The sequence below is a fragment of the Rattus norvegicus genome, chromosome 4 (genome assembly GCF_021556685.1).
Source record: "Rattus norvegicus strain SHRSP/BbbUtx chromosome 4, alternate assembly SHRSP_T2T, whole genome shotgun sequence".
Classification (NCBI taxonomy): domain Eukaryota; kingdom Metazoa; phylum Chordata; class Mammalia; order Rodentia; family Muridae; genus Rattus; species Rattus norvegicus.
The window spans coordinates 147,310,973-147,327,026 of NC_141537.1; positions in this window are offsets into that span (position 1 = coordinate 147,310,973).

Genomic DNA, 16,054 nt, shown 5'->3' on the forward strand with positions numbered 1-16,054 from the left:
CAAAGTAACAATTCTCCCCAGGTCTGCTTTGGTGAACCAACCAGTTTGTGAGGCTTACTTACAGAAGCATGGGTTACCCTCAAAGCAGCTGCATTGACACATGGATTTCCCCATAGCTGTATAGATGGAGTCGTTTCCCCGTCCCCACCCCCGCCTTTCACGTTCTATATACTCTAGATCAGTGGTTTGCAACCTCCCTAATGCTGTGACCCTTTAATATAGTTCCTCATGTTGTGTTGACCCCAAGCATTAAATTATTTCATGGCTACTTCATAACTATTAAATTACTGCTATGAATCGTAATGTAAATATCTGATATGCAGGATTTCCACTGCTCTAGTGTGTCCTGAGACCATGTGCAGCTGGAGCAGAATTATACACAGCTGGCAGAGAGGCAGGCATGGGAGTGGCTGAAATCTCAGGTGAGAGCCACTGACCTACCCCACCTGCTCCTTCTACAAGGCAGCATCCACAGTAGTCACAGCTGCTCGGATGACAATGGAGATGGCTATGTTTGAGGACAGAGGTCCACAACAATCCTTCACCACATAACCTCATTGTATCCTTAAAGGTCTGTAAGTAACACATGCTATCCTGTGTTGCCCAGCATTCAGATTCTGAAGAATAAAGAGTTGTCAGGTTGGACCTTCTAGAAGATGGTGTTCAGATAGAATTAAACGGGCTAGAGAAATGGCTCAGCGGTTAAGAACACTGTCTGCTCATCCAGAAGTCCTGAGTTCAATTAACCCAGCGACCACATGGTGGCTCACTGCCATCTGTAATGGGGTCCGATGCCCTCTTCTGGTGTGTCTGAAGTCAGTGACAGTGTACTCACATACATAAAATTTTAAAAAAAAAGGAATTAAACATGCAAGAGACATCTTGGGCAAAACACTTGTGGAGGAGAGGGAGCCGGGGTGGCGAGGAGAGACTCAAACCATATGTCCTGACGCTATGAAGAGAGAGGGAAGGAGGCTGGGCAGGGAGAGCTTCCAACTGGTGTAACTGTCACTGTGGAGACAGCCCAAGAGGAGACTGGCCTTGGCATGAGCATCCTAGCCAGGCTCAGGAGGCCACAGCTAGCTGAACCCCTTGCAGAAGTTCTCCCTTGAAGTTGAACTGTGCGGTGCACCTCCACGGTGTCAAAAGACTCCTTCCTTTCCCTAGCCATGTCCCAGCCCTAGCACAGCCCATAGTGAGCACTCAGCAAATTCTGGCTGACTCCTGTTCCTTTTGAGTAAAAGAAGAATTAAGTTCAAAGGTTCTCCCTGACCTGTTCAAGTAGCCTCGCTGAGATCTGAGTCCTGGTTTTCTCACTCCAAATTTTATCTTATGATGAACTCCGGCTCGCCCTTCATCCCTCGTCACTCCTCTTTCTCTACCCTGAGCATTCGAACATTACCCGTCTGTTACACAAGGTGCCTGCCTACTCTTTTCCTCACTCAACTAATCGGTCATTCATTTGTTCATTCATTCAACAAATATTCCCTGTGTAGTATCTTGGCCCAGGTACCACTGCAGGTTACTTGGACCACACAAAACCACCAGGAGAGTCCCTCCCTTTGAGAAGTTTCCTATCAAGGGCAGAGGCAGAACAAGACCAGGAGTGAGGAGGAAGTGTGACTGTTTCCATGGTGCTGCTCTGCCCAGAACAAATGGCCCTGATATGAGACGGGCCACACAGTGTGGCAGAGCCACTTGTGGTTACAGATAGATTTTGTCACTACTCACCTTTCCCCAGCCCAGTCATTCCTAACTTCTGGAGAGAGCTTAACCTCTGAATGCACAAGCCAGCCATAGGACAGGGGCTGGAAATGCTAATGGTATGACGTTGCTTTAAGGAGGGCGGGGTAACCTGGTAACCACAGTTCCTTACAACTCAGTCAGCCAAGGAGTATGGCTGGCTCCCAATCCCATGTCGTAGGGATTGAAGGTGTTTCTTAACCAAATGCAGGTTATGTTTAATAGGTGTGTTGAGGACTGAAAAGATGGCTCCGTGATCTAGAGCACTTGCCCATCTTGCATAAAATCCAAGTTCCATCCCCAGTACCCACATCAGGCAGCTGTCAATCATCCATACAGGGGATCCCAAGCCCTCTTCTGAACTCTGAAGTCACCTGAACTCACATGTACAAACCCATACACAGATACACATACACATAAAAATAATACAGTAGATATTTTTAAGAGATAATTTAGTGAATGGGTTGAAAGGAGATTTTAAAAGTCTTTTGTCTGTTGCTTGAGAACGACTTATGGATTCCTACTAGGAGTCCAAAACAAAATGCAAATCCATGACCAAAACAGCTAAGACAGAAAGAACCCAACACAGATGACATACTCATTAAGATTGCCAGAGGTCCTAAAGAGAGACCGTCAGAAGATTTCAAGGGTATATTTGAAATAAGAACAATAAAAAGCTTATCAGTATTGTAAACACTGGGAACACTCCTAATATCGCTCAGTGTGGGACTGAACAAACTTGCACGTTCACAACCAGGAGGTTTCTAAGTTCAGTCACAGCACCATCCTACTTCTTGTGCTTGCACACAGACTCACTTGGGGGATTGCTGATAAACAGTGTGTGTGTGTGTGTGTGTGTGTGTGTGTGTGTGTGTGTGTGTGTGTGTGTGTGTGTGTGTGTCTGTGTGTCTGTGTGTCTGTGTGTGTCTGTGTGTGTCTGTGTGTGTCATATAACAGATGTGCCCTCTGGGTGGCAGAACCTCAAAAGGTTTTAAACCTGTCTGGGTTGTCTCCTGTCTTTTTTATTTTATTTTATTTTATTTTATTTTATTTTATTTTATGTGTACAGGTGCTCTGCCTGCAAGCATGTCTCTGTACCACTTGCATGCCCAGTGATTGTGGAGGCCAGGAGAGGGTGTCAGATCCCCTGGAATGCATCGATCATGCCCACCTTCTCCTGTCCTGTGTGTCTACAATGGGGATTTGTAAGCCTCCTTTGGTGGCTCCGTGCAAACACTGATGTCTTTGCATCCTTGTACATCTTCCCCTCCCATCCTGACTCTGGGTGGCCATGAGATTTTACTTTAGTCAATGAAACATAACCAAATGTAAAGCAAACACAGTCCAGATGAGTGCTTGTTCATTGGTACCTGACCCCACTGAAGGCATCCCTTAGAAATCCAATCGCTGGCTAAGAAGTATAGATAAGTGGGATGAGAAAACACAAGTGGAGAGGGAGTCATTCTTGTGTCCGGACTGAGCAGCCTCATGGGAATTGCTAGGCCATACCCATAGGATCTCCTAGTCAAACCAAGTACTTACGAGAAACAGTACATTGCTGTTGAACTACACCACTGACTTTTGGAACAGCTCTTGTATAACAGTGAGTACTGAACCGTCTCTGCAGGATATATCCCCATCACCTCATCCCTGCACAGCCCATTGCCTCACCCCTGCAGAGCCCATCACCTCACCCCTCCATAGCCCATCACCTCACCCCTCCATAGCCCATCACCTCACCCCTCCATAGCCCATCACCTCACCCCTGCATAGTCAATCACCTCACCCCTGCATAGCCCATTACCTCACCCCTGCAGAGCCCATTACCTCACCCCTGCATAGCCCATTACCTCACCCCTGCAGAGCCCATTACCTCACCCCTGCAGAGCCCATTGCCTCACCCCTGCATAGTCAATCACCTCACCCCTGCATAGCCCATTACCTCATCCCTGCAGAGCCCATTACCTCACCCCTGCATAGCCCATCACCTCACCCCTCCATAGCCCATCACCTCACCCCTGCAGAGCCCATTACCTCACCCCTGCAGAGCCCATTACCTCACCCCTGCAGAGCCCATCACCTCACCCCTGCAGAGCCCATTACCTCACCCCTGCAGAGCCCATCACCTCACCCCTGCATAGCCCATTACCTCACCCCTGCAGAGCCCATTACCTCACCCCTGCAGAGCCCATTACCTCACCCCTGCAGAGCCCATTACCTCACCCCTGCAGAGCCCATCACCTCACCCCTGCATAGCCCATTACCTCACCCCTGCAGAGCCCATTACCTCACCCCTGCAGAGCCCATTGCCTCACATTCCTTTCTCCTTGCTTCCCACACTTCAGATACCTTGGAAATGTTGTCCCTTCCTGCTCCATTTGACTGGCATCCCTAGGACACCTTCCTAATGAACATTGCTGTACAGAGTATCCTGGGCTTCCAGAGAAAATCCTGGACACTAGGGCAATGACATTCACCTCATATAGAAGGAACTGAGATAAATTCCAAGGCATAGTTAACCTTCAATTTAATGTTTACTTATCCATGCCAACACTATTTTCTGGACTTGTCATGTGCTAGTTCACAGTATTACAGTCGTTAGATACAAGAGTACCAACCTCTACTCATTAAGTCTCTTTTAGCAAACAGGTGGAACTACCCAAAAAAGTCCTTTTTGTTATAAAGATTTTTTTTTTAAAAAGCAAATTATTTCTCTAGGATTATTAGGCTAGTTAGTAGCAGTGCCAAACTGAGAGATTTCCTTTTGTCATGACCAACGGGTTGAAATAAATGGGTCCTTCCTAGTGGAGATGGGTAAATAAAGCAGTTGTCAGGACTGAGTTTAATTTTATTTTTAAAAATAAGCAGAAAGTACAATGCCCAACCAAGCGAACACTCATTGTTTCTCCTTTTGGTACCCACATCTCTCTTTTCCTTCTCATGCTCGCCTTCTTTCAATTAAGAAGTTTGTTTGGGGGGTTATTGACCTTCTAACTTCATGAGTGGATCTGGTCAGCATAAGGGCTCAGAGTATACAGGGCACAAGGCCCTGTGCTCACAGCCAAGCAAGCAGTAAAGAAACCAGGAATGTTAACCACACAGGCTTGCCTCCTCCCTGGGGGGAGGTGCACACCTGCTTTCTGCCCAGCAAGCTGGGAATGAATGTCGTTAATAGTCCTGTGACCTTGTGCTATCTGCAGGGCCAGGCCACACCTGACTCCCGCAGACTCTTCCTCCTATCCTTTATCTTGAGCATTGTTTCTCAGTTAATAGAACCCAATGCTAGGGGAGGAGTCACGTGGACTTGACAACAGCCTGGGGAAACTCTGCCTTCTGCAGGGCCAGGCCACGCCTGACTCCCACAGACTTTTGTGTTTATCTCAGTCTTTCTCCCTAGACCCTTATCTTGAGCATTGTTTCTGAGTCAATAGAACCCGTCTTGGCGGAAGAGACAATATGACTTTGTAAAGAGTTACACTGTGAACAGGGCTTAAGCTTTGTTTTACACAGGAGATTGAGTTAATTATCGTCAGGACACTTTTTTTCCAAAAAATGTGCTGTGCTTAACTATGACTAAACTAAACTGTCCGGTGTTAGATTCCAGAAGTTTGAACCAGAGGCAGCTATGGAGTCTTGTTGCCTCTTGTCTCATTCAGATCTTTTTTTTTTTTTTGCAAGCCCTGGTGGTCACAGAGACCCCCACACTGAGTATTGAAATTGGCCACAGTAATTGGGTTAGGGGCAGACATAAAATTAACCCTCAGAGGCCATATGTTGAAGGCTTGGTCCCTAGTCTATATTGTTGTCAAGAGATGGTGGAATGTTTAAAAGATGAAACCTAATAGGGGTCATTGGGAAATATTTGAAACCTGGACCCATTCTCTCTCTCTCTCTCTCTCTCTCTCTCTCTCTCTCTCTCTCTCTCTCTCTCTCTCTCTCTCATTTGCCCTATTGTGAGGTGAACATGTGCTTCAGCCATGATAGTTCCCCTCACTAAAAGTCCAAGGCAATGTGGTAAGTAACCAGGATTAAAACCCCTGAAACCATAAGCTAAAATAAATTTCCTCCTTTATAATTATAAGTTGATTTTCTAAGGTATTTTGTCACAAAAATGAAAAGCTGACTACCACACATTCTTATTCCATGAAGGCAGTGGCACCTTATGAGCTGTTTCCTGGTGTTTCTGGGAAGGGCCGATCCTATAAAAGTTAATCCAAGAGACAGCCTACCTTTGCTTAGGTGTGGTACAAGGTGACAAGGTCTGAGGCTGTGACAATCAGCTAATAGCTCAATAGAAGAACCTTAATTGGGCTTGATGTTTACAGACCTGCAATTTAAACACTCTGCAGGGAAGAGACAGACTTCTGTGAGTTTGGGGCCAGTATAAGTCTAGAGAGCCATGTCCAAGCCAATCCAGGCTATAAAATGAGACCCTGCTTCAAAAACAAAAGCAAAAGTGAACTAACAAAAACTCAGAACAGACCCCCAGGGATTGGCTTTCAGGCCAAAGTTTCATCTGCCCCTGCTCTGAAGTATTTCCTAACATGGGTGATGCTTGGGGATCTGAGGGATGAGGAGGAGTAGGTAGGATGGAGCATCCACATATCCACCTTACCTACCCTGCTGTAAACCAGGCATGTGCGTTGTCTGTTAACTCTCTGCTATCTGGGGTGAGCTGAGAGCTGCAACATTCTACTGCGGCTAGCAAAATGGATGTGTGTTGCCGCTACCCCGTTCTCCAATGTGTAGAGCACACATGAACTTTGTCACTGGAAGCTAAGCAAACCGTCTGACATTACACCTAGGTCATGGTCAGCTGGAGCCACAAGGAGCATGAAATTTGCCAAGAGCAAGGCTCAGACACTGGGAAAGTAACTGAGGGCTGGTTATCAGACCGGGCATAGGGCCAGGCTGCCTCCAGTGCTGCCCAGAAAAGAAATGTTTGCCCAGAAAGAAAAAAAAAAGATGCTGATTTCTACAGCCATCAGGTCTGCCCTGAGAACTAGAAGTACCAGAGTTGTAGGTAAGGAAACTACAGACCCCCAGCTGTGGGAAGAGATCAAGCTCTTTGCTTGAGGGGTCTACAGCAAGATAAATCCCCTCTGAACCATGGTGGCATACACCTTCAATCCTAGCATTGGTGAGGCAAAGGCAGGAGGATCTCTGTGAGTTCGAAGCCAGCCTGGTCTACTTCAAAACGAGTTCCAGGACATCCAGAGCTACACATAGAAACTCTGTCTTGAAAAACCAAACCAAACAAAATAAAAAGATAAATCTCTTTAGTTGCCAGGACACTCTATGCTCTCCCTTCCTGTGCGCCTACAACCAGGCAATGTACTAGTCTTGAACAGCTTTCTACCCTTTTGTGGTCACTTACTTGTCATACCTGGGTTAGACATCTATCCTCCATGCTCCTGTGTGCTCCCGACCATCCTGTTTATCATATATAATTCCATTCATTTATTTATTCATTAACAACTTTGTTTTGAGACAAGATCTCCTGTAACCCAGGCTGACCTTCAATTAGCTATGTAGCTGAAAATGACTTTGAAATTCTCATCCTTCTGCCTCCACTTCCAAAGTGCTGAGATTACATGTATACCCATCCACTTGTAGTTTATCTGGGCTTGGATCAAACCCACAGCCTTGTGTGTACTAGACAAGCACTCTACCAAGTGAGTAGCCTTAAATTATCCTTCAAGTTCCTTCTATGTGCCAAGTGGTGTTCCAGGCACAGCAGTGACCACCACAGTACAGAAGTAAACAAGACAGACAAAATTCCCTGCCACCGAGGAGATACATTCTAAACAAAAATGTATCAATTATAACCCATATTCAAAGTGGGTAAGTGCCAAGGGAGAATATGAGGAGGAAGAAAAGTAAAAACCGTTAGGGAAATCATTGATAGAACCTCATAGAGAAAACAGTATTTTAAACAAAGACTTGCTTTGATTCTCAACCTTCCTAATGCTGCTTTAATACAGTTCTTCATGTTGTGGTGACCCCTACCATACAATTATTTTTGTTGCTACTTCATTAACTGTAATTTTGCTAGTTATAAGTAATAAGTATCTGGTATGGAGAATATCTAATATATGACCCCTGTAAAAGGGTTATTAGACACTGGCCCAAAGGGGGCACAAGCCACAGGTTGAGAACCACTGACTTAGAGGCTGGGCATACAGAAGCCCTCTGTCTGGTGGTGAATGTGATAGCTATTACTAAGGATGTCAAGTGGATACCCACTATGTCGGAGAAACTGCAAGAAAGCCAGTATGGGAGGAGAATGCAAGAAGGGCGGTGTAACGGTTGGGGTGTTGAATGGGTTACAGAATACCTCAAACCCTATAGTGGGTGAGTAATGGAGGTTCCTAAGCGGAGGAGATCTTTATTTCAGTCTGTTTTAAAATGTTGAAACAATGTTACAGACTGAGTAACTTATAAACAATAGAAGTTCATTTGCCTCAGGGTTCCAGGCTGCAAAGGCCAAGATAAAGGATTTCATACCATGAAAGCTGCTGGGGTCTTAACTTGGCAGAAAACATTGCATGACAATAGAGAGAGGACACAGGAGGCTGAACATACTCCTACATTCATCCATTCATGAGCATTCATTACCTAATCACTTCCTAAAGGTCCCACCACTTATTCTTGAAATGATTTAACTTTATTTCATGTATAGATGGTTTGCCTCCATAGATGTCTGGACACCATATGTGTGCAGTGCCCATAGAGGTCAGAAGTCATTGGATCCCCAGGAACTAGAGTTAAGGATGGTTGTGAGCTGCTATTCGGGTTCTGGGAGCCTGAATCTTGGTCCTCTGAAAGCAACCAGTGCTCTTGACCACTGAGCCATCTCCTTAGTCCCAGATAAAACTTGAGTTTTAGACGGGTTATTTCAATCAGAGCAGCGATGGCATCTTTGTTACTGATGTCATATTAAACGATCACGAGTCACAGTGTTCCAAAGTTACTCTGAGAAGTGGACTGTTAGCTGTACTGAAGTTTTGACACCCATGCATCTAGCCAAGTGCCCAGACCTCCGTCTGCTCATTTAACAAACCTTACTGAGCCATATGCCTGGGCGGGGGACTAAAAGCAGCTGTGAGCACTAAGGTTCGAGTCTTGGCTGTCAAGAGATGAACTGAGGAGCAGGGTCGCCAGCAACCTCCCTGCCTGAGAAGAAAGTGGGAATGCGTGTTCCTTAGCTTGTACTTCCTGTTGCTAAAAGAATGGTCTATTTCCTGAGGTGACCATGGTGTCCCTTCAAAGTGCTTTGCTTCTGAGAGAAACAAGAGACTCCTTTTTAAAGAAACTAAAAGATAAATCCCATTATCAATAACTTGTAATACAATAATAACAATAATAATAGTAATGAAGTCATGCCAAAGTGCATATGAGGTCAGAGGACAACTTGTAGGCTCTCTCCTTCCACCAGATGGAACCCAGGGATCACACTCAGGAGTCAGGCTTAGCGGCTCCTCTACCCACTGAGCCATCTTGCTGCCCCTCTCTGGGTTTATTAACGTACATGAGCTATACATAACAATGGGTTTCATTCTGACACCTTCATACATGGACATGATGTGTTTTGATCACATTCGCCCTCATCACCCTCTCTTGTCTCCTCAAGGATCCCCTCCCTCTTCCCTGTACCCCAAAGCTTGCAGTCCTTCTTCTGCTTCCATGGGGGGTCAGAACCCCAGTGTGTTAACTAATCAGGCTCGCATAGTTACAGCAGGATGATGCGGGACTATTTACAGCAGCCTGGGCATTTTGCCAGTGGTTATACCACTGAAGAAAATGCCTCTGCACCCCCCAGCATCCATGAACTGCCTGATGGGCCAGCCTAAGTCCCTCCCCTCTCGGTGAGAGCATGTTGATAGGCCCCCATCTTATACTGGTCTTGTGTCAACAATCACGGTTGAACAGGGAGAAATTGGGGGGGGGTGTTGTTTGTTTGTTTGTTTGTTTGTTTGTTTGTTTTTAAAAAGCCTCTAACTATGCTTTGTCATTCAATAATGACCAACAAAGAAAGGAAAAGAAAACAGAAATGAATGGCTTAAATTGTGTCTATTATCAGAAGGCCATCTCAACAGACTCCCAAGGTCAATTTCCTCCTTGGTAATGCTGTTCTGCTCTGTGGCGCATCTCACAAAAGTGGGTCACCAGCTACAGCCAAAAGCTGCGTTGTTGCTTTATTTGTTGCTTGCTTGGTTGGTTTGGTTGTTGCTTTTTTGTTTTTATTTTTGTTTTTCCGGGGAGTGTTGGGGGGAGGGTGGTTTTTTGTTTCTTGGTTTGTTTTTTGTTTTTTTTTTTAATGTGTGGTAATTTTTCCCAGAGTTTTAAAAGTTGGATTTTCAAGTCAAACGGATACTTTTGTTCTTCTGAAGGAATGCATCAGATACATTTGTTTCAAAGCCTGCCTTGCAAGCAATTCCTAAGCTTAATAAAGAACGTTTGATTCCATCATTGTTCGGCCTCTCACTACTCCCCACTAAGCGTCTTAAGGAAGAGAGAAGGCTGCAGAAAGCTTGTTTTGTTTTGGCTTTTTTTAAGCCTGAGAAACTGGGACTCCCCTGCCTTTCAGAGCACAAAGGTCTATTCTTTGAGGCAAGGGGCCAGGGAGGCGGTGTAATTCAATTTTGTAGGCCACCATGTACTTCCTTCTCCCTTTCTCCTGCCAAATCGAGGCTCGTACCAATCCCAGTGGACCTTAAGGGGCAGTCCTCCATGAAAAAGTGAAAGCAGTCGAGGAAAAAGAAAAGGGGCCAGCCAGAAGTAGTCCTTCTGAGAGCCTGGGGAATGCTCATTATAACTGAATGAGCCCATGAAAAGGCCTTTTCTGAGCAGCCTTGATGGGGCCACTGGCTTGGTCCCATTGTAAATTCCATCTGTGTGCTATCACTTCCTGACCCAGAAACAGGGGAGAGGTTTTGGCTACACATTTCCCTAGGAGATGTGCCAGGCAGGCTACATGAGGCTCACAAACTCCCAGAGATGAAGTATATGAAGCTTTAAGATCATGTCAGCTTGTCATGAATTCCTTTGCCGAATTTACTCACTAAGGGGTCTGTTTCTCATCCCCCCAGTTTCTTCCCAGAAACTGGAGCCTAAGTGGAACGAAATGTAAGTGGAATCGTTGCAAGGAAAGCTCTGGAGGGAAGCAAGCTACCTGACTTCCTGGGAGAGGCTTATAACGTGCAGATGCCCCAAGCAGAAGCCAGTCAAATGTCAAATGTACAAAGGGGACTTGACTGTGTTTGAGTCTGAGAGACTGGGGTGTTGATAAGAAAGTCAAAATGGTGTGAAACAGTGGTTCTCACACTGAGCCATGTTTAGGGACCCTCTGATAGACTGTGATTCAGTAATTTTGAGACAGGGCCTGAGAATGTGTATTTCTGGGTCAGCAGGGACTACATAGTGAGGGCCTCTGAGGCAGAGAGGGCTACCCCAGGCCTCAGTATCAAGCAAGACATGACTCTGAGTCAAAGGCTCAACAACATCTTACCCAGTCAGTAAACACACTGTGGTACCCAGCTACAGACACAAGCTAACACTTTATACGGGCATTGGTCATGACTCTCCATCCCATCTGGGTTCGAGGTAATCACATTTGACTGGAGGGTAAAGCAGTTGTGCAAATCCATGTTTAGCCTGTATTGGAACAGGACAGCAAACATGTCACCAAGGTAAGGAACACCTCTAAGCTCTGGACCTTATGGGAAACCACGGAAACTAGAAGGGGTACATTCTGATCCCTGCTATGGTCTACCCACTGTTAATAGTCAGTTGAGATTGCGATCACTTTATCTGGCTCGTAGGCAGGCATCATTAATCACCACTGGCACAAGCCTCACCCCCAAGACTGCCTGAGACCTTCCAGCCCAGCACCCTTTGTTTCTAAGCTGTTGGAACACAGTCCAGGAATGGAGCCCTATGAGAATTCTGAGTGCTTGTGAGAAAGCAAGGCGAGAGTCTGGTAACCTCAGCGTCTTTAAAACACAGAACTGTTTTAGGACTGAGTTTTGTGCTCCTCCTATGTGTAGCAGATAGGAGTGAGTTTACTTCAGATTCTTCCTTATAATTGGCCATGGTTATTTGATATTTGCCTCTATGGAAAAGCATGTTTCTGCCATCCGCGGCTTGCCCTTGTGATGTCACGTGACTCCTCTTAACCCTCAGAGTATAAACTGGCCGGTGCTCTGAGTAAAGTTGGCTGTTGCATGAGACGTTAGTCTGGCTCGTTTATCAGCTCCATTCTCCCAGGTCCCACCACCTTCAGAATGGCAGAAACTAAGCCACACCGGGAACCCCCGATCTGCCGGTGTGTCCTTTGTGTTCGTAGGACTCTGACTGGAAAAGAAAGTGCAGCTTCCTGCTCTCTGTGACTGTCTGTGTCTCTACTTTCATCACACCGTGTCTTCTTATCTCCATCTCTACTCATTTCCTGCCCCAAACAGTAGAACCTTTGCTGGTCTGAGAGGGAGTCCTCCCCCTCCCCCCTTCAAGGTCCTTACCCTTATCACATTGTCCATGTCAATATCTTTGTGTGTGTGTGTGTGTGTGTGTGTGTGTGTGTACACGAGTGTGCTTGCACATGTGTGTAATGAAATTGTGCCACAGTGTGTGCACAGGTCAGAGTATAACCTTCAGGAATCAATTCTTCTCTCACGGGGGTCTTGGGGACTGCACTGGGGTTTTCTGGCGTGGTATCCAGCACCCTTACCCACGAAGCCTGTCTCACCACTCCAGTTTGCTTGTTTGTATGCAGGTTGGCTTTACTTACCCCATTCAGCCTCCCCAGTGCCAGAATAACCACCATAGAGTACCATACCTAGCTTCCATGTCCATGTCTTAATGTTCCCCAGAATGCCTCAAGTTTTTTGAAACCAAATGCTGGGGGGAAATCTACACTTGGTTTTATTTTATTCCTTCTCTGATATTTGAGGCAGTAAGCACAGAATGATCTGCCTGTTCAAGTGAGAAACACGGCATAACAGGGAGATGCTTGGAAGTGGACAAAATAAATTTATTAGAGGGACATAATTTAGCATTTGGGAATTACTATTGTCAATTTGGCAATTGGGTGTGGTGTTAAGACTTCAGGCTCTCTGCACCCACTCTCTGTACTGGGATAAGATGCACAGACAAGAACCGATGGGTATTACTGTTTCTTCCTTCAGATTTTATATCTAACTTCCACTCTGTATGACTCCCTCTCATCTACCTCTCCTCCCTACAGATTTATTAATGTGTGCATATGTATGAGAAAGGCTAGACTACAAATAGATTTTATCAAGAGATTAATAGTAACTAAATCTGGATAGTGAGACATTGAGCAATTTGAAATATTTTTCTTGTTTTGCTTTTCTATATTTAACAACTTTCTAAAAGACACATTCGAAGGGAAGTTTTTATTTTGTGTGTATAGGTGCTCTGTCTGCATGTATATCTGGACATACATGTGGACAGTACTGGAAGAGGCCAGAAGAAAGCAGTGGATCCCCTAGAACTAGAGTTACAGACAGTTCATGTGGGTGCTGGGAGTTGAACCCAGGTCCTCAGTGCTCTTAACCACTGAGCCATCTCCCCAGCCTCACAGAGTGAAGAATTTTAAATAAAGGCACTTGAGCTAGGGATACGTGTCAGTGAGTGGGGGAGCACACGACTAGCATACATGAGGACCTGAGTTCAATCAACACAAGCACTGGAGATGCTGAGGCAGATAGACATCCATGATTTCAAGACCAGCATGGGCTATGGGATAAGTTCTAAGGCAACCTGAGCTACATAATAAGAAAAATCGCTGTTCATCTGAGTGGCTACCTTATATCAAGTACTAGGCAAACCATTTTTCCATATACGAAGGTTTCACTTAAACTTCACAATGTGTCTGAGAAATGCTATCGCTGAGCTCATCTTAAAGATAAAGAGATGATGGGAGGAGGGGGAGGCTGAGGTCGAATGTAAACTGAATAAATAAATAAATGGAAAAAAGATGAAGAAATGAGGCTTGAGGCCATGTGGGTTGACTAGGTAATACAACTGTATAGACATGTACAAAAATGCCTGGAGACTTTTCTATACACTGTACCCTACAGATAACAGACAGAGGTAGCGGCTATGAAAGCCTCAAATCTCAGGATGGTCACCTTCCCCAGCCCCATAAATCCTAATAATAACCCTCTCTTAGTTACCTAGTTATATGGTAGATAGAACAAGCTGGCCACGATGCTTTGGGGCTCCTCCTCTTCCTTCTCTTTATAATTGTATTTATTGTTTTTTATTTTATGTATATCAATGTTTGCCTAAATAAATAAATGTATGTGTACCACCTGAGTGCCTGGTCTCCACAGAGGCCAGAGAGGGTATCAGATCCTTTGGAACCGGAGCTCTGGGTGGTTTGAACCATTTCTCCAGCTCCCAGGATCCCTTCTTTCAAGTAGATTTCCCATCCCTCAAATCTGAGCTGGCCTCGAGACCTGCTTTGACAGACAGATTGTGGGAGAAAGGACACTATGTAAGCCCAGGCGACTTGTGGATTCTACCTTTGAGAGGCAGAATTCTACCTTGGAAATCCAAGACCTCCACAGTGGGACAAAGCCCCCAAGGGAAAGACCCTGAAGAGGCAGCCGCTCAGTCATCCTTTGTAACCCAAATGATGACAGTCAACCTTCCAAGTGAACGCAGCCAAGAGTTCACAGAAAAATGGCAGAAAAATCTACCCGAAGAACCCACAAAGCAATGGGAAGTTCTGTAAACATGCCCCACTTGATGATGTCCCAGTCAGCAAAAGACACCTATGATGTGGCCTCACAAGGTTTCATTGCCCAGGGAGCTAGTTACACAGACGTGCTACAGGATGATGTCCACATACCAAACAACTTCTCAGAATACATCTCCACCACTCGATGACAAGTGATTGTTGACTGAGGCCAGTAAACTGGGAAGGGATTTATATTCAGCAGAACCTAGCCGATACAGCTTGAATTTATGAGTGAGCGAGGTGTCAAGCCACTGAGATGCCCGTGGTTTGCCAAGGTTACCAAAGTAACACAATGTGGTGTGAGACTGAACAGTGTTTGTTGTACACAAGTCTAGACAAATTCCATGCCCAGAGAAGGAACACAGTCTCCCACTCCCTTCCACATACTCTTCTCTAAAGGGAGCAATCTGCAAACAGATTCTGTGAGAAAAAAGAGACTACAAGAAACAAAAAGTGTATCAAAAGAGCTCTTTCTGCTTACAAGTGAACCATTTGTAGAGAAGAGAAGATTAAACTATTTCCTCCCTTTGTCTTCACAGCACACTGGGTTCCTGCCCCTCAAGATTTACTGGTTTGTGAAATGTATTAACTGTAGCAGATGAAGTTTCAATTATGACAGAAGGCAAGGGTCATTTACCTACAATTAAACGTCTCTTCAATAACACACTCCCAAGCAAAAGGAACTTGGTGCAAGGAGCAGGAGACAGACTGTTACTGGAGCTGCCACTCTTAACAGATATGAATGGCCCTAGACCAGGCAATCCTGCTCACTCCAAACACGGTTCAGAACCCACCACTCCTTCCAGGAGACATGTCTTCTGCATGAGTAGTTCCCTCTCAAAATCAGGAGGTGCAACAGTAAGGAAAAAAATCTTGCTTGTCAGTGACAGGACAGCTATGGTCAGTTTTTAGAATACCAGCACATTGTGTCGATGGTGACAGCCTTAAAATTAGTAATCATTCACTGAAAAACACTTTTCCTTTTGTTTTTATAAAAGAGAAGCACAGATGATGATAAAAGCACCAATCAAATGTTCTGGAGGTGGCTAGGCTGAAATGAGGAGATCCTGGTTTCCCTGGCCTCACTAGGTGGTTCCGCAGCCGCTCTGGTCAACCCAGCAGCCTCTTGGTCTCTCCATTTTTCTTATTTCTAGACTTGCTTCCTCGTTGGTTTCAGTCACCCTCTGGTCCCTCCTCTTCCTGACTCTCAATCCCCTCCGTTCTGCCTTGCCCCACACCATTAGCAAAGCTGCCCCCCATTGGACAGCCTGCACTCCTCTGCCTCTCTCAGGCAGGGTCCCCTGTGCAGAGATTTCACTCACCTCTTTTCTCAGACCCCTGACCTCTCCACCTCACTCTGATTCTCTCTGTCTATCTCTTTCCCCACCCTGACCCCCAATCTGTTTTGATTAAAGAATAAGGGTAAATTTGGTCACCAATCAGAGTATAATAGATTAGAATCCTAGATAACCACTGGGACTTTGTTTAGGGATTTTTTTAGGGATGTCGATGGAGTGCAGAGCAAGCATTCTGCCACTGAGC